Source organism: Globicephala melas, chromosome 6, assembly GCF_963455315.2.
Source record: "Globicephala melas chromosome 6, mGloMel1.2, whole genome shotgun sequence".
Taxonomy (NCBI): domain Eukaryota; kingdom Metazoa; phylum Chordata; class Mammalia; order Artiodactyla; family Delphinidae; genus Globicephala; species Globicephala melas.
Window position 1 is genome coordinate 83,535,809 of NC_083319.1, and position 25,516 is coordinate 83,561,324.

Consider the following 25,516-nt stretch of genomic DNA (forward strand, 5'->3'; position numbering starts at 1 on the left):
GTTGGTGAGTTGCCTCTCGGGCATGTCCTGGATGCCTAGCTAGTGCCCCTGTGCATCTTCCCTCAGTCACCATCCCATTGTTAAAGAATCTCTGTTACCCGAAGTGCTGCCTTATTTTTCTGTGAATCCCACCTGCTGGCTCTTCTGCTTTTCCTCATCACCTCTTCTAACAGTAACCTGCAAGCAATAGAATGGCATGAGGATTTTGCTAAACCCTACACTCAAACCAGGAGAGAGCAACATGCTTCTTGGTGTAAAATTGAAACAAGGACAGAAAATGTAATGTTTTGAGAGGCCATTAGGAGAAGCATTATAGAAAGAAAGGAAAACCCTAGAGAACATTTCTATGAATGAAGTTTACCTTCTAACCAGGGAATATGTTAATGGAAGTGCTGCTGCTACTTAAGAAACACTAAAAATGCAACCCAGAGACTCCCAGATGCCCCCAGGGATGGGCAAGCCTCAGGTAGACAGATTACGCACTCCTCTGTGCTCAAACTCCTTCAAGGGAAGCATCTTCCGGGGCTCAACATTAGCTTTGTCTACAGTCAGCAAGAGCCATGAGTTACTTTTATGTAAACTGTGACTTTTAAAAAGTCTACAAAGTAATGAAAAAATTATACAAGTGTGTCGGCTGTCTATTTGCATCTTTCCTGCTGTTAGGCTATTGAGGCAGAGCTGAATGTCCATCTTTAGTGATCGGATTTCTTCTCCTGTTGGACCAGACAATTTCCAGAGTTCTACGTCTACCCGAAGACCATATAATTATCATGGATATTTTTCCTCTTTCTTTCATGATCTGTTTGTGTTCAAGATTGGTTCCTAAGTAAGTCAGATCGCTTAGGAGAGCCCCGAGACATGCTCCATTTGACCAGGGCTGTCGGATTAAGCAAATAAAGATATGCAATACTCAGGTAAATGTTAATTATTTCAAATTGCCCATGCATTGTAGATTGATACAAAAGAAAAATACTGCATGACATATATGATACTAAAAAGATTACTCGTTGTCTCTCTGAAATAGCCGATAAGTATCTAAATTACATACCTCTTTCTTTAATGATATTTCTCTGCTGATTTGGCTTTCCTGACAAGTTACTTATTTTGCAGAATTTGCTTATGAAATTTCTTACAGTTACAGTCTAGTTTCCCATCACATTGTAACATAGTTTATACATCCAACTTATTTTGGTTGGTCACATCCAACTTATTTTGTTCTGTTGTCCATTGAACATTCATTAATGAGACGCTACGGTCAAATTAGCATTATGAGCCATTTCACTGAACGTGTACTTGCATAAAATTAACAACTCTAAGACTTGCTCTTCAGATTTGATTTTTTTGCAGCACATAATGCTATCTTTCATGGCATAGCTTCAGGATTACATTCTTCCGTTCTTCAGGATTACATTGAATCTCTTGATCAACAATTTTTTAAATGTTGTCCACTGACAAAAAAGAAAGAGCATGGGGCGTCCCTGGTGGCGCAGTGGTTGAGAGTCCGCCTGCAGATGCAGGGGACACGGGTTCGTGCCCCGGTCTGGGAAGATCCCACATGCTGCGGAGCGGCTGGGCCCGTGAGCCATGGCCGCTGAGCCTGCGTGTCCAGAGCCTGTGCTCCCCAACGGGAGAGGCCACAACAGTGAGAGGCCCGCGTACCGCAAAAACAAAAACAAAACAAAAAAGAAAGAGCATGATCATCAAATTTCAATCCCTTCTTCAACACTACACATACTACAAGAGTATTTAGTAACATCCATATAACATAATTGAATTCTTTAAGCGATGAAATCCATTTCAAAAGATAGTCGTGGCAAGTACTGTAATAATTATCCACTTCAAGTCAGATTTTCTTTTTCTGCTCATAAGTAAGTTTGTCCTTTTTTTTTTTTTTTTGTGGTACGCGGGCCTCTCACCGCTGCGGCCCCTCCCGTTGCGGAGCACAGGCTCCGGACGCGCAGGCCCAGCGGCCATGGCTCACAGGCCCAGCCGCTCCGCGGCACGTGGGATCCTCTCGGACCGGGGCACGAACCCATGCCCCCCGCATCAGCAGGCAGACTCCCAACCACTGCGCCACCAGGGAAGCCCAAGTTTGTCCTTTTAAGAACAGCCTTGACACTTAAAAGGATAAATTTTTCTGTCATTTTTCTTTAACACACTTGATGAGTTTCTTTAAGCAATGGATTCTTCAATAACACCGTTTGCTTTTATTTTAATTTGCATTATCCTATTGCTAAAGAGATATTGAAAACTGTGAGTGATAAGAAATTAGTAGACTTCCCTCAATAGATTACTTTAAAAGTCAGTAAGAATTTGGGAAGGGGCTTCCCTTCAGAATAAAAATATGATTTCAATGCTTCAGATAAACTGAGGATTCTCTCAGTTGCATTTGTCAAAGAGAGACAATGGGTTTTTGGAATGTGAGAAGACTGAAAAATATTAAATACCAACAAAATCACAAAAATCCTTTAATTGCTCAATTCCGACAATACAAATGCCAAAGTACGAGAATTTCATGACAATTACCTCAATGCCAATAGAAAGGACATCAAATGCTGCTTGAGCAGCATGACACAGAGTATGGGCAGGTCAGCCAGCACTTCCCATAGAATCATCTATGCTTTGCTTCAACTCTGACTATATATTTTCTGTGCTTTTCTGCAAATATTTACTAAAATTTGTGTTTGTATTATCTCCCCAAAGGCAGTAAAAATTTTCTAAATTCTAACTCAACTTGAGAGTCTTCACAAAAATTTGGTATTATTTTGAACTCTCATTTAGAAGGGATTTTATTCACAATAGGCTTACAAGCAAGTCTTTTTAGGATAATACATGTATTATCCTATATGCATATATATTATATAATATATATACTATATATATATATACACACACACAGTATTGCACAAAGGAAAATTTTCTGCGCTGTGATTACTTGCATCCATGGCTACGCCTTAAAAAAGATCTCTGATAATCTCTATAATTATAAATGGAGCTAGAACATTTTTAATAAATATTACTGTAGGTTTCTTCTTGGCACTTGAAAATTTGCTTGCAATTTTGGAATCTGAAACTACTTCTGGCAGCAGTCTTTTCAAACACTCCTTTGTGCTGAAGGACTAATGATGATATATAGTGTGAAAGGAGCTGCTACAAGGCCATCTCTCACTTGTCTCCCTGTCTTCCTGGGAGGCTGTCACCAGATGGTTCTTCAGTGCCTCCTGGATTCTGACAAGGTCGGAGGCTTTCTGTCTCACTCCCACTTAGGGTAGATCTGCAGGCTGTAAAATGGCTTACCTGCAGCAAGGCATGGGCTTTTCAAGGCCAGGATGTTCCATTATTCATGCTGTAGTATCTATAACCCCTTTTGTTCTGGCGTTGTCCTGTGGAACAAGGAACACAGAAAACTAGCACATTTACTACTCTTGATTTTGCTGTCTATATGAGTAATAAGCTAGTTGACTAAAATAAGAGATCACTGTTTCTTTACTAACCGAATCTGTCAGCCTTGCCTGACACAATTCACATGCTAAGTCTCTTTCCAACACAGAGTGCACATCCGGTCTATAGGAGACACTCAAGCATGTCTTTGGATGCACTGAGAGTGGGGGCTGATTCTAACGCAGCAAGCAGCAGATCTCTTTTTCTCTACCATCAAAGCAGTAAGACAAGATAGCAATCAGCTATGACTACAAGGATGCTGCATAGCAAACAACTTCAAATCTCAGTGGCTTCAAATAATAGTTGATTCTTACACGTGTGGATTGGTTGGAGCAGCAGGCCTGTTCCACGAATCTTTCATTCTCCTTGGACCAGGGGCTAGCCAGGCATGTTCTTCTCATGACAAAGGCAGAGGCACCAAGAGCCATGCCCAACCATGCAAGCATATTCTAAGCCCCTGCCTGAATCAGCTGTTAACATCCCATTGACAGATCAAGCCACATAGTACAGGGATGAGTCAAGGGGCAGGTGAGGTACCCTTTACTCATGGAGATGGAGAGGGAGAAACCATGTTTTAAAGATAAACTCATCTTCCACAACCAAGAACCACTGTGTCTTCCAAGTTCAAGGGACATAAGACAAGCTCTCAGAGTAGCTCTGTTGCCATCTCTCTCTAAAGACAAAGTACCCCTTGCCCCTTATCTTAGGGAAAAGGTGGTGGATGGGACTCAGCCTAGCTCTCTTCAAAGAAATCCTTGCCACAACTCCTCCCTTCATCTCCACCTATCTAGACATTTTTTTATAATCCTCATGAATGTTAGGGGAGTAATTGACTTCTGATTTCCTTCTTGGAGATCCTAGAGGGTGATGATTTGCAACTCACTTTAATGTCTAATATTAGTGCATAAGGGTCTCTACCACATACCTTCCATTTTAACATCCTCTTCTACAACCAAAACCTGGGAATACACACAGCAGTGACCAACTTGGGAACCTGAAAAAGAAATTTTAACTTCAGTGAAACAGGGAGTTTGCCATCTCTCTTCATAATCAATCACCTATTGGTTAGGTTTTTGAAAAAACAGAAAGCTGCCTACTCAGGAAACATGGAAAGAGTCCTAGAGAGAATGAATTTCCAGTATCTTTCCCGGTTTTCCCACCAATGAGAAATCATGTCCCCTCTCTCTTCAGACATCATCTACCCAGAGATTAACTTTCATTGTGCAGCAAGTATACAGTTCAACCAATAGACATTTCACTCTATTTTCTACTCAAAACTTTCCTTCTAAATGCTCTTGTACGTGTATTAGAACAAAATTTCCCTCTCCTTTTATCGGTGGCTTTTTCCCACATTAAGTAAAAAAGGGTGAAGCACTGACAGGAGTCAAAGGGAAGAAGAGACAGAAATATTTTAAACAGAAGAAATATCAGTGTCTTCATTAACCATACTTCAGAACATTCAGCAGTTCTAGTGGAATAAGCCACAAACTATAAAAATTGGGATGCAGCCTAAGCATATCCTTCTACTGCTGACTGATACATTTTGACTGGTATCAAAGATATATTAACTAATTAATAATGGACCCACTAAGATGATAAATTTGATTTAAAAATATTTTGAGAAACTGGATATTTATAGGCATTTAAGAAAAAAAGTAACAATAAGATTGCTAGGTGAATGCCTTACAGGGTTTATCTCTTCAACTGGAAAAAATTATTTGCATCTCTGCTGGACAAGACCTACATGAAGTTAACATGTAACTTCACAGAATCTGAGTCTTTAATTATCAATAGATTTTTTAAGGAACCTCCACACTGTTGTCCATAGTGGTTGTATCAACTTACATTCCCACCAACAGTGCAGGAGGGTTCCCTTTTCTCCACACCCTTTCCAGCATTTATTGTTCCTAGATTTTTTGACAACGGCCATTCTGACCGGCGTGAGGTGATATCTCATTGTACTTTTGATTTGCATTTCTCTAATAATTAGTGATGTTGAGCATCTTTTCATGTGCCTCTTGCCCATCTGTATGTCTTCCTTGGTGAAATGTCTATTTAGGTCTTCCACCTTTTTTTTTTTTTTCTTTTTTTTTTTTGCGGTACACGGGCCTCTCACTGTTGTGGCCTCTCCCGTTGCAGAGCACAGGCTCTGGACGTGCAGGCTCAGCGGCCATGGCTCACGGGCCCAGCCGCTCCGCAGCATGTGGGATCTTCCCGGACCGGGGCACGAACCCGTGTCCCCTGCACTGGCAGGCGGACTCTCAACCGCTGCGCCACCAGGGAAGCCCCCATTTTTTAACTGAATTGTTTGTTTTTTTGATATTGAGTTCCATGAGCTGTTTGTATATTTTGGAGATTAATCCTTTGTCTGTTGTTTCATTTGCAAATATTTTCTCCCATTCTGAGGGTTGTCTTTTCATCTTGTTTATGGTTTCCTTTGCTGTGCAAAAGCTTTTAAGTTTAATTAAGTCCATTTGTTTATTTTTGTTTTTATTTCCTTTACTCTAGGAGGTGGGTCAAAAAAGATCTTGCTGTGGTTTATGTCAAAGTGTGTTTTTCCTACGCTTTCCTCTAAGAGTTTTATAGTGTCTGGTCTTACATTTAGGTCTTTAATCCATTTGGACTTTATTTTTGAGTATGATGTTAGGTAGTGTTCTAATTTCATTCTTTCACATGTAGCTGTCCAGGACACGGGGTGGGAGGGGGAAGCTGAGGCGAAGTGAGAGTGGCATCGACATATATACACTACCCAGTGTAAAACAGTTAGCTAGTGGGAAGCAGCAGCATAGCACAGGGAGATCAGCTCGGTGCTTTGTGACGACTTAGAGGGGTGGGATAGGGAGGGTGGGAGGAAGGCTCAAAAGGGAGGGGACATGAGGACATATGTATGCATACGGCTGATTCACTTTGGTGTACAACAGAAACTAACACAGTATTGTGAAGAAATTATACTCCAATAAAGATCTATTAAAAAAATAATAAAGTGAATACCCATTTCCAAAAAAACAATAGATAGCAGAGCCATAAAATGTATTGCATTTCCACAGACAAATGGTCCTTGTTGGGCTCGTTAAACCATACCCCCGTACGTTTTTTAGAAGGTCATTTTGTACTGTCTTGGCCCTATTCAAGTTTTGAATAATTTTTCTTAAAGAGCATATCTGGGCATGTGTACGCATTCGTGGATGAGGTCTGGTGAAATTCTATTTGCATAGGGATTGAGGAACCTCCTGGGAAATCATTTATGCCATTCCCACTGGTGAACTGAGCTATGTCTGGCCAGGTCCGGCAGTGGCGTGTCAAGGGCAGAGCAGTGGGAGCAATCCTCCCTGGGTGCCGGCAATAAAGGGATGCATTGTCTGTAGAGAATTTAACAACAATAATAAAACCAACTAAAAGTTCATCTGCTTTTGATTATCACCTTGCACCAATAATTCTGAACAACATGAGTGATAAAATACTCATCTCCACTGGGGTGGACCACTCCTGCCTCTCTCCTCCTTGGTATGGCACTTATGTCTGGGCAGCAATGGGAAGGTGTCATGGAAGTGTACTGGCAGTGGGCTAGAGGAAAGAGAACATATCCCAAGGGAAGATAAGTTAGATTAACTCAGAAACAAACCTTTGCCTCTCACTAATCTGATCTGGCAAGGTATTCTGGGTACACAATTGTCTCCCCAAAATTCATATGCTGATGTCCTATCCCCCAGTATCTCACAGTGTAAACTTATTTGGAAATAAAGTCATTGCAGATGTAATTAGTTAAATTCAGATGAGGTCATAAGGATGAGTCCTAGGCCATTATGTCTGGTGTCCTTATAAAAAGGGGAAATTTGGACACAAAGACACACGCACAGGGAGAACATCATGTGAAGATAAAGGAAGAGATCGAGGGGATGCTTCCAAAGCCAAGGAATGCCAAAAGTTGCCAGAAAAACCCCAGAAACTAGGAGAGAGGCATGGATCACATTGTCTCTCACAGCTCTTAGAAGGAACCAAAACCTTGATCTCAGACTTTAGCTTCCAAAACTATGAGACAATAAATTTCTGTTGTTTAAGCTGCCCAGTTTGTGGTACTTTGTTATAGCAGCCCTTGAAAACTAATTCAGTAGCCCAAGGCTTGTTGTAGCACTTATCATATCCACAATCATTGTCTTAGTACACGATAGCTATCTGCTAAGACCACAGCACTTGGTAAATTTCACTTAAATATATAAAGCTCTTTGTAGCTTATGAAGCCATTTTCCATATAGGAAGTCATTTGATTCTTAGATCATCCTTGTGTGATAAGTTGGCCAAATATTATTCCCATTTCCAGAGGAGAAAACCGAGTTTCAGAAAAATTAAACAATTTGCTCAAGAACACAGAGCTTGTATTTGAAACTAGATTGATCCTAGAACCAATTTCCCATCTACTCCATGGCTCTTGGGAAATGCCTCCTGTTTCCTTAATCTCTCCTGGCATGATGACTGAGTAATTTCCTAGCTCTTCAGGGTCTGGAATAGAATTATGATAACTTGAACATGCTTTCTCTTATCTAGTCAAAAAGCTAATGTATTTATCTCAAGGGCTGGGCAGATCTATGTTAACTGGTCAGTCCATGCATTTGGAATGACTTCTACAGGATTCAGGTACCAGCCGAAATTGAGTTGTCCAGTTCATATGCCCCCATACCTTCCACAGGAGGCTCTAGAGGTACCAACACGAGGTGAGTTTGTATGTACTATTTACAAAAACTATTAGGTTAAAGACGTTAAATAGAGATTACCTTCACTAAAGCACAAATTATCTTTCTTAACCATAGGAAATCAGTCACATGGCTTCTCTTGTTCAATTACTTCTCATTAATCAGGATCTGTCTTAAGGGAGTCAGAGAAGGGATATAGTAGTGTCAGTTGTACTGACTGAACAAACCTTTTGGGGAACAGTTGAGAGTTGGGACTGGGAATTGAAGTCTAACTTGATTTAGATATTCCAGGCGGGAAGAAAAAAATGGACAAATGCAGGTAGATAGTCTGTAAGCTCTAATTAGGATATAACATCATACACTGTTATCTTTGTAACTCTTAGAATTTTATTCAACCATTCATTCTTCAAGTATTTATTGAATACTCATTAGGTGCTAGGCACTATTCTATAAACTGGGACTCAGCAGTGAATAAGGCAAAGTCGCTGCCCTCCTGAGTCATACTGGGATGAGAAAGATGGAAAATACACCAAGAGATAAGTACAGTTGTCCCTCAGTATCCACAGGGAATTAGTTCTAGCACACCCCGCAGATACCAAAATCTGTGGATGCTCAAGTCCCTTATATAAAATGGCAATATATTTGTATATAATCTATGCACATCTCTTGTATACTTAAAATCATCTCTGGATTACTTGTAATACCTAATACAATGTAGTTGCATGTCAACAGTTGTAAACACAATGTAAATGCTATGTAAATATTTGCCGGTGCATGGCAAATTCAAGTTTTGCTTTTTGGAATTTTTTTATAACTCAAAGAAAAGTATTTTCAATCCACAGTCGGTTGAATCCATGGATGCAGAACTCGCAGATATGGAGGGCTGTGTGTACCTACATACCAGATAGGAATAAGGGCTATAAAGAAAAGTAAAGCCAGGTAAGGAGACGATCTCTGTGAAATGTTGTATTTGCATAGTAGTCTGAACAAAGTGAAACACGGAGACATGTAAATATCTGAGAGAAGAGCTTTTGAAGCAGAGAAAACAGGAAGCGCAAAGGCACTAAAGCAGAAGCATAGTTGACATAGGAAGGAGGCCAAGATGGAAATGCTCAATACATAATTATTGATTGAGTGATCAGGCCAAGTGTAAGGGACTCAGAAAGGACTAGCATATTTCAAGTACAAGAATTACATTTTGTAATAAAGGGGAAAAGATTATCCATAGCATATGTTTTCTTTAGCTTTAGTTTTGACTCTTTTTTAGCTTTGTATGTCTTTTAGGAAATCATAATGCCTTCGGAAAAAACACAAAAACTTTCATTAGTTGAGTTCTGTACCAGTGTGCGACCCTACACTAAGGGCCTTACAAACATGATCTCACTAAACTTTTACAACAACACTTAAAGGTAGGTATTGTTATTCCCATTTTACAGATGAGGAAACTGAGGCTACCAAAGTTTAAATGACTTCCTTAACTTTGTAAAACTAGAAAAGGAGCATGAGGATTCAGTGAGACCTGTCTGATTGCAAAGCATTTGGCGCTTAAACACAAAACTTACACTTACAGGTCAAGTTTTTACTTAGAGGTTCAGTTTTATCTGAAGCGAATTTTTAAATATGCAGCTTCCTATATTATTCCCAAGTTACATAATATTGGAGATGGAATATATTACTTTTCTGGTTCATACGAAATATACTTTGTTGAATGGGTTTTCTCTCACACGCTTGCTCCTTATTAATGTTTTAATTCCACTTCCTCTGAGTGTGTTTGTTCACGTGTTTTTTAAACTTGTATTGCCTACTTACTGTGGGCTGGATGCTCTGCTGGGGCCACAAATGAAAATAAGGTGGCCCTGCCCTCGATAAGGCTGTACCCTCACCTAATGGCAAAAGGGAAACATTGTGGGTTTGGGGAAGATCTCCAAGGACCCTACCAGCAAGAAAGAAATGATACTCTCAAATTAAGCAATTCAAGGAGAGATTAATAAAGTACCTATGGAGGTCCTTTATTATTATTTAGGTGTAGGCAGGATATAGGGAAATCGCAAGGGGTAGTGCAGGACTCTGGTGTACTAGCGAGGAATAATCTTCTTAATAGCAAGTACAGGAGTTTCTCATTTCTGCTAGGATGTTCGAACTGGGTTTGCATAAGCTTTTCTATTTTGAAAATATTCACTGCCAAATCTAGTGTGTGAATGTCCCTAAGATTCCATTTTTGGTAAATGAAAATGTGTCTCATTTTTCCCTTGCTCCCTCTTCTATGAACATCAAAAACCTCTTGTTAACAGTAGCCTTCAGTGATTTCAGTTACCTTTACTGGAAAATTCTTCAATGCTTTTTATACTATTTGCAGCTTTCCCAAAGGCTCCACTTTTATGCCAACTATTCTCTTCTTAAAATGATCAAATCATCTATTGCTTGCAGTGAACATCTCTCTTCCATTTTATCAATAGAACCTGCATGAATCTTCAACTCAATTCAACTTCAATGTGTCTCCATTTCAGAGACATGCAGAAAATATTGCTTTCAGGGGTGTATAATTTATCTCTTGCTGCATAACAAATTACCCTCAAAACTTAGAGATTCTTAATGATTATTATCTCACTGTTCCTATGAGTTAGGAATTCAAGAAATATTTAGTTGAATAGTTCTGGCTCTGAATCTCTTATGATGCTATAGTTAACATGTCAGCTCAGGCTGCAATAATCTGAAGGTTTGACTGGAGCTGGAGGATCTGCAACCAAGATGACTCACTCACATGGCTGTTGACAGGAAGCCTCAATTCTTTGCAGTGGAGGCCTCTCTGTGGGCTGCTTGATGTGCCCTTATGTCATCATGCTGTCTTCCTTCAGGTGAATAACCCGAGAGAGAAAGGCTGAAGTTCTAGTGCCTTTTACAAAGTGCTAGGCACTAAGTTCTCACACTCATGAAGAGGAGACTTAAACTCCACTTCTTGAAGGGAGAAGTGTCATAGAACTTGCAGACACAGTTTAAAGCCATCGTCATATGTGCATGGGTTCACTATTCATGCACCATTAAATCAAAAGATTTACTGTCTTATAAGTCAGCCCATTATATTGTCCTATCTCTTAATTTTAGCTGATTGCACTGGCCTTGGGCCAGTCTCCTCACCACCAGCCTAGGTGGTCTTTGGTCATTACTAGAGGAATATGATTCATACTGAGAAAGTACATAAAAGCAACTGAATAAAAATAGAGCCATAGAGAGAGCTTCAAGATGGCGGAAGAGTAAGACGTGGAGATCACCTTCCTCTCCACAAATACATCAGAAATACATCTACATCTGGAACAACTCCTACAGAACACCTACTGAACGCTGGCAGAAGACCTCAGACCTACCAAAATGCAAGAAACCACCCCACATACCTGGGTAGGGCAAAAGAAAAAACAAAGACAAAAGGATAGGGACGGGACCTGCCCCAGTGGGAGGGAGTCATGAAGAAGGAAAGGTTTCCACACACTAGGAAGCCCCTTCGCGGGCGGAGACTGTGGATGGTGGAGGGGGGGAGATTCGGAGTCATGGAGGAGAGCACAGCAACATGGGTGCGTAGGGCAAAGCAGAGAGATTCCCCCACAGAGGATCGGGGCCGACCAGCACTCACCAGCCCGAGAGGCTTGTCTGCTCACCCGCCGGGGCGGGCGGGGCTGGGAGCTGAGGCTCGGGCTTCGGTCATATCGCAGGGAGAGGACTGGGGTTGGCGGCGTGAACACAGCCTGAAGGGGGCTAGTGCACCACAGCTAGCCGGGAGGGAGTCCGGGGAAAAGTCTGGACCTGCCGAAGAGGCAAGAGACTTTTTCTTGCCTCTTTGTTTCCTGGTGCGTGAGGAGAGGGGATTAAAAGTGCTGCTTAAAGGAGCTCCAGAGACGGGCGCGAGCCGCGGCTATCAGCACGGACCCCAGAGACGGGCATGAGACGCTAAGGCTGCTGCTGCCGCCACCAAGAAGCCTGTGTGCAAGCACAGGTCAATATCCACACCGCCCCTCCCGGGAGCCTGTGCAGCCCGCCACTGCCAGGGTCCCGGCATCCAGGCACAACTTCCCTGGGAGAACGCACGGCACGCCTCAAGCTGGTGCAACGTCACACTGACCTCTGCCGCCGCAGGCTCGCCTTGCATCCGCACCCCTCCCTCCCCCCAGCCTGAGTGAGCCAGAGCCCCCGAATCAGTGGCTCCTTTAACCCTGTCCTGTCTGAGCGAAGAACAGATGCCCTCAGGCGACCTACACGCAGAGGCGGGGGCAAACCCAAAGCTGAACCCCGGGAGCTGTGCGAGCAAAGAAGAGAAAGGGAAATCTCTCCCAGCAGCCTCAGAAGCAGCGGATTATATCTCCACAACCAATTTGATGTACCCTGCATCTGTGGAATACCTGAATAGACAACAAATCATCCCAAACTAAGGAGGTGGACTTTGGGAACAACGATATATTTTTCCCCCCTTTTTCTCTCTTTGTGGGTGTGTATGTGTATGCTTCTTTGTGTGATTTTGTCTGTATAGTTTTGTTTTACCATTTGTCCTAGGGTTCTCTCCATTTTTGTTTTTTAATTACTTAAAATTTTTTTCTTCTTAATGATTGTTTTTTTATTTTAATAACTTTATTTTACTTTACTTTATTTTATTTTATTTTACCTTCTTCTTTCTTTGTTTCTTTCTTTTTCTCCTCCCTTTTATTCTGAGCCATGTGGGGGACAGGCTCCTGGTGCTCCAGCCAGGCATCAGGGCTGTGCCACTGAGCTGGGACAGCCAAGTTCAGGACACTGGACCACAAGAAACCTCCCAGGTCCATGTAATAACAAATAGCGAAAATCTCCTAGAGTTCTCCATCTCAATGCCAAGACCCAGCTCCACTCAACAACCAGCAAGGTACAGTGTTGGACACCCTACGCCAAACAACTAGCAAGACAGGAACACAACCCCATCCATTAGCACAGAGGCTGCCTAAAATCATAAAAAGGCCACAGACTCCCCAAAACACATCACCAGACGTGGACCTGCCCAACAGAAAGACAAGATCCAGCCTCATCCACCAGAACACAGGCACTAGTCCCCTCCACCAGGAAGCCTACACAACCCACTGAACCAACATTAGCCACTGGTGGCAGACACCAAAAACAATGGGAACTATGAACCCGCAGCCTGCGAAAAGGAGACCCCAAACACAGTAAGTTAAGCAAAATAAGAAGACAGAGAAACACACAGCAGATGAATGAGCAAGGCAAAAACCCACCAGACCAAACAAATGAAGAGGAAATAGGCAGTCTACCTGAAAAAGAATTCAGAATAATGATAGTAAAGATGATCCAAACTCTTGGAAATAGAATGGAGAAAACATAAGAAACGTTTAACAAGGACCTAGAAGAACTAAAGAGCAAACAAACAGTGATGAACAACACAATAAATGAAATTAAAAATTCTCTAGAAAAGATCAAAAGGAGAATAACTGAGGCAGAAGAATGGATAAGTGACCTGGAAGATAAAATAGTGGAAAGAACTGCTTGCAGAGCAGAATAAAGAAAAAAGAATGAAAAGAATTGAGGATAGTCTCAGAGACCTCAGGGACAATATTAAATGCACCAACATTCGAATTATAGGGGTCCCAGAAGAAGAAGAGAAAAAGAAAGGGCCTGAGAAAATATTTGAAGAGATTATAGTTGAAAACTTCCCTAATATGGGAAAGGAAATAGTCAAGTCCAGGAAGCACAGAAAGTCCCATACAGGATAAATCCAAGGAGAAACACACCAAGACACATATTAATCAAACTATCAAAAATTAACTACAAAGAACAAATATTAAAAGCAGCAAGGGAAAAACAACAAATAACACATAAGGGAATCCACATAAGGTTAACAGCTGATCTTTCAGCAGAAACTCTGCAAGCCAGAAGGGAGTGGCAGGACATATTTAAAGTGATGAAGGAGAAAAACCTACAACCAAGATTACTCTACCCAGCAAGGATCTCATTCAGATTTGATGGAGAAATTAAAACCTCTATAGACAAGCAAAAGCTAAGAGAATTCAGCACCACCAAACCAGCTTTACAACAAATGCTAAAGGAACTTCTCTAGGCAGGAAACACAAAAGAAGGAAAAGACCTACAGTAACAAACCCAAAACAATTAAGAAAATGGGAAGAAGAACATACATATTGATAATTACCTTAAATGTAAATGGATTAAATGCTCCAACCAAAAGACACAGATTGGCTGAATGGATACAAGAGCAAGACCCGTATACATGCTGTCTACAAGAGACCCACTTCAGACCTAGAGACACATACAGACTGAAAGTGAGGGGATGGAAAAAGATATTACATGCAAATGGAAACCAAAAGAAAGCTGGAGTAGCAATTCTCATATCAGACGAAATAGACTGTAAAACAAAGGCTATTACAAGAGACAAGGAAGGACACTACATAATGATCAAGGGATCAATCCAAGAAGAAGATATAACAATTGTAAATATTTATGCACCCAACATAGGAGCACCTCAATACATAAGGCAAATGCTAACAGCCATAGAAAGGGAAATCGGCAGTACTACAATCATAGTAGGGGATTTTAACACCCCACTTTCACCAATGGACAGATCATCCACAATGAAAATAAATAAGGAAACACAAGCTTTAAATGACACATTAAACAAAATGGACTTAATTGATATTTATAGGACATTCCATCCAAAAACAACAGAATACACCTTCTTCTCAAGTGCTCATGGAACATTCTCCAGGATAGATCATATCTTGGGTCACAAATCAAGCCTTGGTAAATTTAAGAAAATTGAAATTGTATCAAGTATCTTTTCCGACCACAATGGTATAAGACTAGATATCAATTACAGGAAAAAATCTGTAAGAAATACAAACACATGGAAGCTAAATACACACTACTTAATAACCAAGAGATCACTCAAGAAATCAAAGAGGAAATAAAAAACACCCAGAAACAAATGACAATTAAAACATGATGACCCAAAGCCTATGGATGCAGCAAAAGCAGTTCCAAGAGGGAAGAGTATAGCAATACAATCCTACCTTAAGAAACAAGAGACATCTCAAAGAAACAACCTAACGTTACACCTAAAGCAATTAGAGAAAGAAGAAAAAAAAAAACCCAACGTTAGCAGAAGGAAAGAAATCATTAAGATCAGGTCAGAAATAAATGAAAAATAAATGAAGGAAAAAATGGCAGAGATCAATAAAAGTAAAAGCTGGTTCTTTGAGAAGATAAACAAAATTGATAAACCATTATCCCGACTTAGCAAGAAAGAAAGGGAGAATTCTCAAATCAATAGAATTAGAAATGAAAAAGGAGAAGTAACAACTGACAATGCAGAAATACATAGTATCATGAAAGATTGCTACAAGAAACTATATGCCAATAAAATGGACAACCTGGAAGAAATAGACAAATTCTGATACCAAAACCAGACTAAGATGGCACAAAGAAAGAAAACTACAGGCCAATATCACTGATGAACATAGATGCAAAAATCCTCAACAAAATACTAGCAAACAGAATTCAACAGCACATTAAAAGGATCATACACTATGATCAAGTGGCGTTTATCCCAGAAATGCAAGGATTCTTCAATATACGCAAATCAATCAATGTTATACATCATATTAACAAATTGAAGGAGAAAAACCATATGATCATCTCAATAGATGCAGAGAAAGCTTTTGACAGAATTCAACAACGATTTATGATAAAAGCCCTCCAGAAAGTAGGCATAGAGGGAATTTTCCTCAACATAATAAAGGCCATGTATAACAAACCCACAGCCAACATCGTCCTCAATGGTGAAAAACTGAAACCACTTCCACTAAGATCAGTAAAAAGACAAGGTTGCCCACTCTCACCACTATTATTCAACATAGTTTTGGAAGTTTTAGCCACAGCAATTAGAGAAGAAAATGAAATAAAAGGAATCAAAATCAGAAAAGAATTAAAGCTGTCACTGTTTGCAGATGACATGATAATATACATAGAGAATCCTAAAGATGCTACCAGAAAACTACTCAAGATGCTATCAGAAAGCCCAAGGTCTCCTCCTTGACATTTTGATTTAGTGAACTGAGATTGTTTCCATTACTTAAAGTTATTGTAAGGATGTCTATTACCTAAGACTGACTGAAAAAGTCCAGGGACCTGAAAAGTTTTCATCCAGAGGCACTATAGAAGATTCCTCCACAAAATACACTTTCAAGGTAAAGAAGAAGGGTTTCCCTGGTGGCGCAGTGGTTGAGGGTCCGCCTGCCAATGCAGGTGACACAGGTTCGTGCCCCGGTCTGGGAGGATCCCGCATGCTGCGGAGCGGCTGGGCCCGTGAACCATGGCCACTGAGCCTGCTCGTCCGGTGCCTGTGCTCTGCAGCAGGAGAGGCACAGCAGTGAGAGGCCCACGTACCGAAAAAAAAAAAAGGTGAAGAAGAAAAATATAAAACTTTTTTCATTACATGCTTGTTTAGCATTTCATTTATATATACAATGAGATCAGTGACTTTCCCCGACAAAACTGGACCATCTCCATCTGACTGGAGATGCCAGTTTTCATATTGTCAAGCCAGAGTAGAGAACATCCAAAAGACTAAACTCCTAGAATTGGAGATGTTCATTATGATGTCTGTAGTTGGGGCTATCAGAGTTGGGCAAGGTTAAGCATGAATAGATGATCACGAAGGTAGAATGATTCTGGGGTTTTAAAAAGTTCCTACCAACTCACTAATGTCTTCATTTCTGCAGTTAGACATTTACTTCTTCCATTTATGAGCTTATTTTCTTTTAAATGTGAACTACTGTGGGTACTTCCTCCTGTCATGCTTTCTTATCTTTTATCTTAACTGATTATGAACACATTAAATAAGTCTCATCTGCCCTACATAACTCAATGTAAATGAGTTTGTTAGATCTATTATGGAAAGGAGATTTTTAAAGGGAGAATGAAAATGAGGATACCAGGCTGAGAGAAAAGGAAAGGAGATAAGAGATCCCTTAAGGGAAAAAAAGAAAAGGCCAATAGACAGAATATAAACTTTATTTGCTGAACAATATCATCTGGACCTGAGAATGGGATCCAGTGAGGGTTACTATGATCCATCTCATGGGCCACTAGACAATCACTCATATGTGCCCCATTTAAATAAAACCAGGGCTACTGATGCCATTAATGCCTTCCACAGTATTTGATGTCAATGCAACTCTAGGATCTTTCCCAATAAAATGCCTTGTGGAAGGACTTGCTGGGTAGATAGAAACTCCTCTGAGAAGTTTGAAAGGAAAATAATTGTAAGCTGAGCACGTAAATGGAAGGAATCAAGATGTCAGTCTCCAAAATGACAGTAGACATGATGACATGAGGCACTGTCTCTTCTCATGGATCAAAAGCTGGAAAAGATCTCTCAGTATTTAGCATCCAAACATAAGTCCCCCTTCCTTTTGACACTTACCCCAATCCATGATAGCTGTCAAAGGAGTCAAGTGGCTCTTAAAGAACCCCCTAAAAGGCTAGTGGTATTGATTCTCAGCCCAGAGATGAGAAAGATTAGGCTTCTCGGTGAGTATGTGGAAATCCTCATTTATTGCCTCTCAGGACAATGGATGGATCCCATAAAACACAGTTTGAGAGACCTACATTGGACACCAAAAAGCTGACATTCTTCCATTGTTATTTCCTAGAAATCAGAGTCATTAATCAATGAAAAAAAATGACTATAGAACGCCTGGAAACGAATCACCAATATTATCTAATGCCATATTCTGTAGTTCTCTTCTTTGTCATCCCCTTGGCAATAATTTCAGTCTCTAACATAGCACTTGCTGTGGCTCCAGTGGAAGGCTCATGTCATCTCACTGAAGCTTGTTGTCCATTGATTAGGGCCCCAGAACCAACTGTTTCAGCCTTTTTGGCTCAAGATTCTGGCACTGTTCCCTAAGTATAAGAATTAAGCCAATTTGGCACAGAGGTGAACCAAGTTCTAAAAGGAATACATGCTTGAAACTGGAGTGGGCTTACCCTGAGTGTATCGTTGGTTTCACCAACATTAAAATACAATACTTCTTTTACTTCAATGCTCAAGGTTGAGGGTGTGCTCCACATTTCCATATAAACTATGTCTCAGATACCAGCTGTGTATGTTTGTGATGTAGGTGATGACAGTTCCTTACCCACACTCATTCACCTCAATTTGCACTTGGGCATCTGTTACACGTTTGGTCTATTCCTTTTATTATTGTTATTATTGCTCCATGTCAAGAAGAGTATGCAGACTGAATATTGACTTGCCAGTGATAATAGCTAAAACGTGCAGCTTCACATTCTTCACACTAAGAACGTTGTTTAGCACAAAACTCAGGGTTGGAGAATAGTTTAGGAGTTCATTGAGCCAAGACGTGAGGCAAGGCCATCCTTAAGCTGCCTTATAAAGAAAGGGGTAATTTTGTCTAGGATAGTTAAATTATCCTTCCTTGAGCAAATCGGTCTAGCCAAGAGATAATTAAGCTACAAGGAAGTTGCTCTCAGACAGGAAAGCAATGTCTGTAAGAGAGAATTTTCTAAAGTTATTAAGAGGTATAAAGAGATCCACTAAATATAGAATTGGAAGATCTAGTGGAATGCTGACATGAAATTTGGGGTGAGGTTGAAATGATTAAACCACAGAATCATAAAATGTTACGGTAGAAGAAACCCTGGATGTGATGGAGTTCAACGCCTCATTTTGCAGATAAATAAATGGAGACCCACAGAGGTGAAGTGGTTGACCTAAGGTCAAACTGTGAAATAGTGGCTGAGCTGCAACCAGAATCCATTCCTCTCCCCAAAACATCTTTACACAATAGCTGCTTCACATAGAGAGTTCAAGTTCAGTTGAGATCAAAACATATATTTTAGCTTTTTTTTATTGGTCAAGGTCCAATTAGAAATGCAGAAACCATGCTAGTTGTTTGAAAGAGTGGACTTGATACAAAAACTGGGTTATGAAATTATTGGAAGAGTGAAAGAACAAAAAGAGGTTGCTGGGGTAACCAGATACTAGAAATTTCAGGAAGCAGTTACCACCCGTAGGATTGAGAGAAGAAAAGAGAGGAGATGGGACATTCAAAACTGAGGAGATTGGAAGAGGGAACCCTCTGTCTCCCCATCTCAGGATTACAGAGCAGAGTATAAATGTCTGGGCATGTATCGATCTACTAAGTGCTTTATTCTGGAAATGCAAAAATGAATAAGAAAGAGAAGATTTCACAGGTACTTTGGGAACCCAAAGGAGGATCTTCTCAGAATCAATGTTAAGACTTGATTTAGAACAATGACTTACAGGCCCACCAACCCAACGAAGATCCCAAACCTTGGACACGACCTCAACACCGATGAACAGGTAGTCCAACCCTTGAAAATGCCACTGCTATGTGGGATAAAAAGGAAATAAATGACGTGATTCCTGCTCATAGGACTTATGCTCTGATTAGAGGGCATGTGCTGCTTTTTCTTACCCGTGCAATGACACCATTACTCAGGGGGGTTTAGCCATGCAATGCAGGCCAGAGGAAATGAAACAGAGTACTTAAATGGAGGCAGCCAGCTGCCTGCAGAGACTGGCCTGCTTTCTAGGAGATCTTGCGTACATGTCTGAGATGAGCTGGGGCAGGCAAGTGGCATGGGGCCTAGTCTTCATGGTGAGCATCCCAGGATGCTAGCAATCAGAGACCATGGTGCTAGGTTCTGGGGACTTATAGCTTGACTCTGGCTGGGTGAGTAGGGTCCATCAAGCAGATTGGAAATTCCTCTGAAAGTCCTTTAATCTAGTCTAATTTAAATCCCTTTCTTAAGGCACTCTGTGCTTTTCTATTGCTATTGTACTGTCAGAACTATAATTAATTAATTATAAGTAATTTCTTGCACATTTTCTTCAACACACTCTAAAATTCTTGGGTCAAGTACCATAATCTTTCTAGTTTCTGTATGCATGGCACTTAACACACTGTCTACCACATAGTAAGAACTCAACAAATGCAGAAATTTTTCTTATAGCATGGGATTTACTACCCTGATTTGTTTTAATGGAATTCATTAATTAAGAAATATGATTTGAATAGACAATCTGAGTAGGCCTATACAGGCCAATTGTGATTTGCTTTATTGCACTTCATAGATTGTAGGGGTTTGTTTGTTTTTTTACCAAATTGAAAGCTTGTGGCAACCTATCACCACCACCTTTCCAACAGCATTTGCTTGCTTCATGTCTCTGTATCACTGTTGGGTAATTCTCACAATATTTCAAAATTTTCATTGTTATTATATTTGTTATGATGATCTGCGATCAGTGATCTTTGATGTTATTACTACAACTCACTGAAGACTCAAATGATGGTTAGCATTTTTAGCAATAAAGTTTTTTAAATTCAGATATGTGTATTTTTTTTTAGACATAATGCTATTGCACACTTAATAGACTATAGGGTAAACTTTTATATGCACTGGGAAACCAAACAATTTGTTTGACTCCCTTTATTGTGATATTCACTTTATTGCAGTTGTCTAGAACAGAACTGCCAGTATCTCTGCAGTATGCCTATATCTATTAAGAAATTGAATCAATAATTAATAATCATCCAAAACAGAAAGCACCAGATCTAGATAGGTTCACTGGTGAATTGTACCAAACATTTAATGAAGAAATTATACCAACTCTCTACAATCTCTTTCAGAGGACAGAGGCAGAGAGAATACATCCTAACTCATTCTATGAGGCCAGTATTACCTTAATACCAAAACCAAACAAACATATTACAAATAAAATAAAACTATATACCAATATCTCTCATGAATATAGATACAAAAATCCTCAACAAAATATTAGCAAAATGAATCCAACAATGTATAAAGTGAATTACACACCATGGGCAAGTGGGATTTATTCCAGGTATGCAAGGCCACTTCAACATTCAAAAATAAATTAATATAATCTATCACATCAATAGGCTAAAAAAGAAAAAATCACATGATTATAGCAATAGATACAAAAAAATCATTTGACAAAATCCAACACCCATTCACTATAAAAACTCTCAGTAACCTAGGAATAGAAGGGAATGTCCTAAACTTAGTAACAAATATCTATAAGCAATCTACATCTAACATCATACTTAATGGTAAGAAGCTTGAAGTTTTCCCACTAAAATCAGGAAGAACACAAGGGTGTCCCCTCTCACCACTCCTTTCCAAACTCATACTAGAAGTTCTGGCTAATGCAGTAAGACAAGAACAAGAAATAAAAGGTGTACAGATTTGGAAAAAAGATATGAACTTGTCTTTGCTCCGCAGATGACATGATTGTCTACATAGAAAATCCAAAAGAATTGGCAAAACCTTCTGAAATTCATAAACAATATAGCAAGCTTGCAGGATACAAAGTTAATATACAAAAGTTGATCACTTTCCTAAATACCAGCAATGAACAAGTGGAATTTAAAATTTTTAAAAATATAATACTATTTTCATTAGCAACCAAAAAACAAAATATGATTTGAAATACATGGACTCCAAGCAACTAAATGCAGTTGCTCAGTTTGGGCACAGCGCAAAGGCATCCAGGAGTGGAGGGTAAGGACAGCTGAAATCCAGTTTATGCTCCATGTGCCAAGCTGTGTGTCCTTGTACAAGGCAATTTTAACCAGAGGAAGGGACACTTTTGTTTTAGCTCAGAGACATGATCAGCTTACTATGTCATCCATCCTATAGCTGTGCCTGCCAAGAGGTGGTACTTTTTCTAATTCACACATAGACACTATATTGTGTCTATTTTATAAAGCTATTTTGCATGTAAACCAAGACCCCTAGCTTAGCTGTCTTTCGAGCATCATAGAGTACACAGCTTCTTGGTTTGAGGGTCTGATGCTCAACTGTCATCATGCTCTTCTGCTTAACTCTGGTGGTTGTGGATTGAGCTATAAGCAGAAATGGCCCACAAAGTGAAGTTTGAAAGAAGTAACAGAGATAGAAGTATCTGAGTGTACAAAATAAAGAACAGGGAAGGAAGAATTTAAGCTTGATTTTGTCAGTTTTGAGCAACTATTTTTAGCAGTCATTTGTTTATTCAACAAATATTTACTGCTACAAGCTTTCTAAGGACCAGGAGATATACTAGCACTGGGAGTATAGTATGAACAAGACTGTATTCAGAGAGCTTACATTTTTGTGTGTATTTCAGCAGCCAGGAGATGGGGTGAGGAGAGGGTTGGGGCAGGGGAAGACAGGAAATTAAAAGGTAATTTTAGACATGGCAAGTGCTAAGATAAAAATATAAAAGTGTTATTTAAGAGAAAGTAATGCTGACAGGGGAGGCTAGTCAGGGAAGTTCTCTCTGAACAGGTAGCATTTGAAGTAAGTCCTGGCTGGAAAAAAGGAACAAGCATTTTAAAAAGGCAAAGGGAAAATAAGTGCAAAGGCCTTGAGGCAGGAATGAGTTTAGTGAGTTCAGAAAACAGAAAAAAGCCAGAATTGCTGGAGTGTAGTCAGAAGGCAGAAGGGTATTATAGTATATTAGATTGTATTTAGAAAATATTGATTTCCCCTACCCCATCTCCATGGGAGGAGTATATTTTGCTGTCACTTGATTTACATCTTGGTCATATGACTTGCTTTTGACCAATGGTATTTAGCTGACATGACAGAACCAAAGATTTGAAATTTTCTCATGCAGTTGTTCTTGTCCTTTTATACTCGAGCATTTCACCGTAAGAATAAAATGCTTAGGATGGCTGCTGGTCTAAGGAGGATGCGAGACATTGAGTAGATCTAGACACAATCTACAGCTTGGAGCTAAGTTCACCCAAGCCCAGCCTAGATCAGCAAGCTCCAGCCAACCTACAGGTGTTGAATGAATGCTTATTATTGTATGTCACTGAAATGTGGTGGATATTATACAGCAGTAACTAACACACTAGTACAAAATAAAATTAGAAAGATACTCAGAGGCCTTGAAAGTCAAGGCCTCTTGACTTTCAAGGAGTTCTTATTTTTGAGAATTTGAGGGTTTTTAAACACAATTATGGGGCTCTAAAGCAAAATTGATTGTGTTTGTTAAATGAATGAGTTCTGTGTAGCAGAGGGATGTTGACATTAGCTCCCAGAGGTAGAAAGCTATGTGGGGGCAACTATGGGGACAAAAGTGGCAGCCACCATGATCTTGATAAATTACACCTCAATTCAATCAACAGTGCAGAAAACTAGTTCAATTCCAGGCAGATGTTGAAATATAAGGAGAACCAAACTGCTCAAGCAGGACAGATGACACTGTTTTTAGAAGCAAAGCATGGAATAGGTGGAGAGCCAAACAGAGCAAGCATTGTGTCCAGGAAAACAACGAAGTGAAACCCAATACCTGGGAGATGCCTGGAGAGAATAAGGCAGGACATAGGTCCCAGGCATATGATCTAGCAACGTCATGCAGGTGGGGACAGAGGAATCCCAGGTTCCCAGCTAGGCTTCTGGTCGCAGAGGGGACCAGACTGGCAGGCTGAACCACACAGAGGTTCAGCATTTGGAAGGGTTAATTCTAAGATTTCTACAGAAGTCCTCAGTTACTTCAGCCATCTTGCCAGGAGCTATAAGAGAAGAGTAACTAACTGCACCAAGGGGTGCTTGCAGCATCTTGTTCTGGCGGCAATTCTCTGCCAGCAGCTAGCCTTTACATCTTTGGGCATTTTTCTTTTCCTTATTTCCAAATATCTTTCAACCCTTTGTCTGCTAAGAGCATCTTGTTTTCTTTGGTGAACTACCTATCTCTTTCCATTGCACACACTCTCAGTTCACCCCAGTTCCAGTGTTAAGAACAAGAATTAGGTACAGCCAATCACAGCCAGAGAAGTTGCTTCAGAGATGAGCACATGACCTACTCTGGATCAACGCATACTCCCTGGAACTTTACCTAGAACGGTGAGGGATGAAACATTCTCTCTGCTGAGGTTGTAACTTGGAGCTGTTGCAAAGCAAATTTGTTACCACTTAGGAAGAAGATACCCAGGAATAAGGTCAACAGAGAACAGAAAGATAAAACAAGATATTTTGGCAATATCATGCGAACACCTGAATCCAGCTGCTCCTAAAGATGATGTTATACCAGGGTTTTCCAGTTACAAAAGCCAACACATTTCCTTCTCTGACTCATGTCTGTTTAAGATTTTCTGTCATTTACTGCCAAAAGAGTCAGGGAAGTCACTTCAGCTCTCTGAAACCCTCTCTACCTCATCTGTAAACTGATGGCTCCTAAGACTTACTTCAACTTAAAGCAGTCTTCAGACTTTGACAGTGAGGCAGGACAAAACAATTAACACAGCTTGTCCACAGCCTCCGCATCTACCAGAACTCCAAAGACAGTCCTGAAAACACCAGCACATATCCTATCTCCCCTCCTTTCATTCTCCTTTGAAAGAGGAAGGATTCCTCCTTGCTAGAGAAAGGCTTAGTTAACCTATATGATAAGTAAATGGAGAAAGTAGAAGAGGAAAGTGGGAACGAAAGCAGGGCTGGCCTGGAAATTGAGAGAGTTTCTGTGAAAGACTGTGGGGACACTTACACAAGAATCTGTGCAGAGTGTGGTGGACATAAACATAAGTCAGAGGCTTCCTACGCGGGTTGCCATGGATCCGCATTTGGCTTTCGAAAAGCGCAAGTCAAGGGTTTGGCTGATTGCCACAACACTGTGCTTCTTTGACCATTAGTGCTCTCTAAGGCTGAGCCCTAGGGGCGTGAGTTCTGAAGCGTCCCTGTGGACCACCACTCTCCCTTGGAGTCTGTGACCACTACCTCCTCCAGGAGTGTCGCGATGGATCCTGAGCAGTGCTGCAGATGGCACCAGGGAGAAAAGGAAGTCACTCTTACCTAAGCAGCTGCGTCTGTGGAATGCCAGTGAATGAACTGTCAGGAGATTATTCTTAGGTTTCCCAGCTGTCATATGGGCTAAAAAATCAATTGATGGATGAGTGGTTTAGCCAGCTCTGTGGTTAAGCATTTGTAGTGGCACTTGCCTGGTTGTTCCAGGCATTTTAACAAATAAATTGGATTGAATCCTTGGCAGTTGATCAATGGCTCAGTGCTCAGCCATCACCGTGAATGCAGCACCTGAGATACGACGGTCACCAATGCTTTCGATGCAGGCTCTGCAGGAGCTTCTTCTACTATTGACTCACCTTCACAAAGTTAGTAAGCAGAAAAATTGCATTACTAAGGAATTACATGAAAAGTGCATTGTTAGCAGGTATTTAAAAGTAAAAGTTGTACATTTGTAAAACCTAATTAAGGGACCATCAAGAAAAGATTATTTGACTTTTCAAGAAATAGTTTGATAAGTCTTCCAAGAGCACATCTCCAAT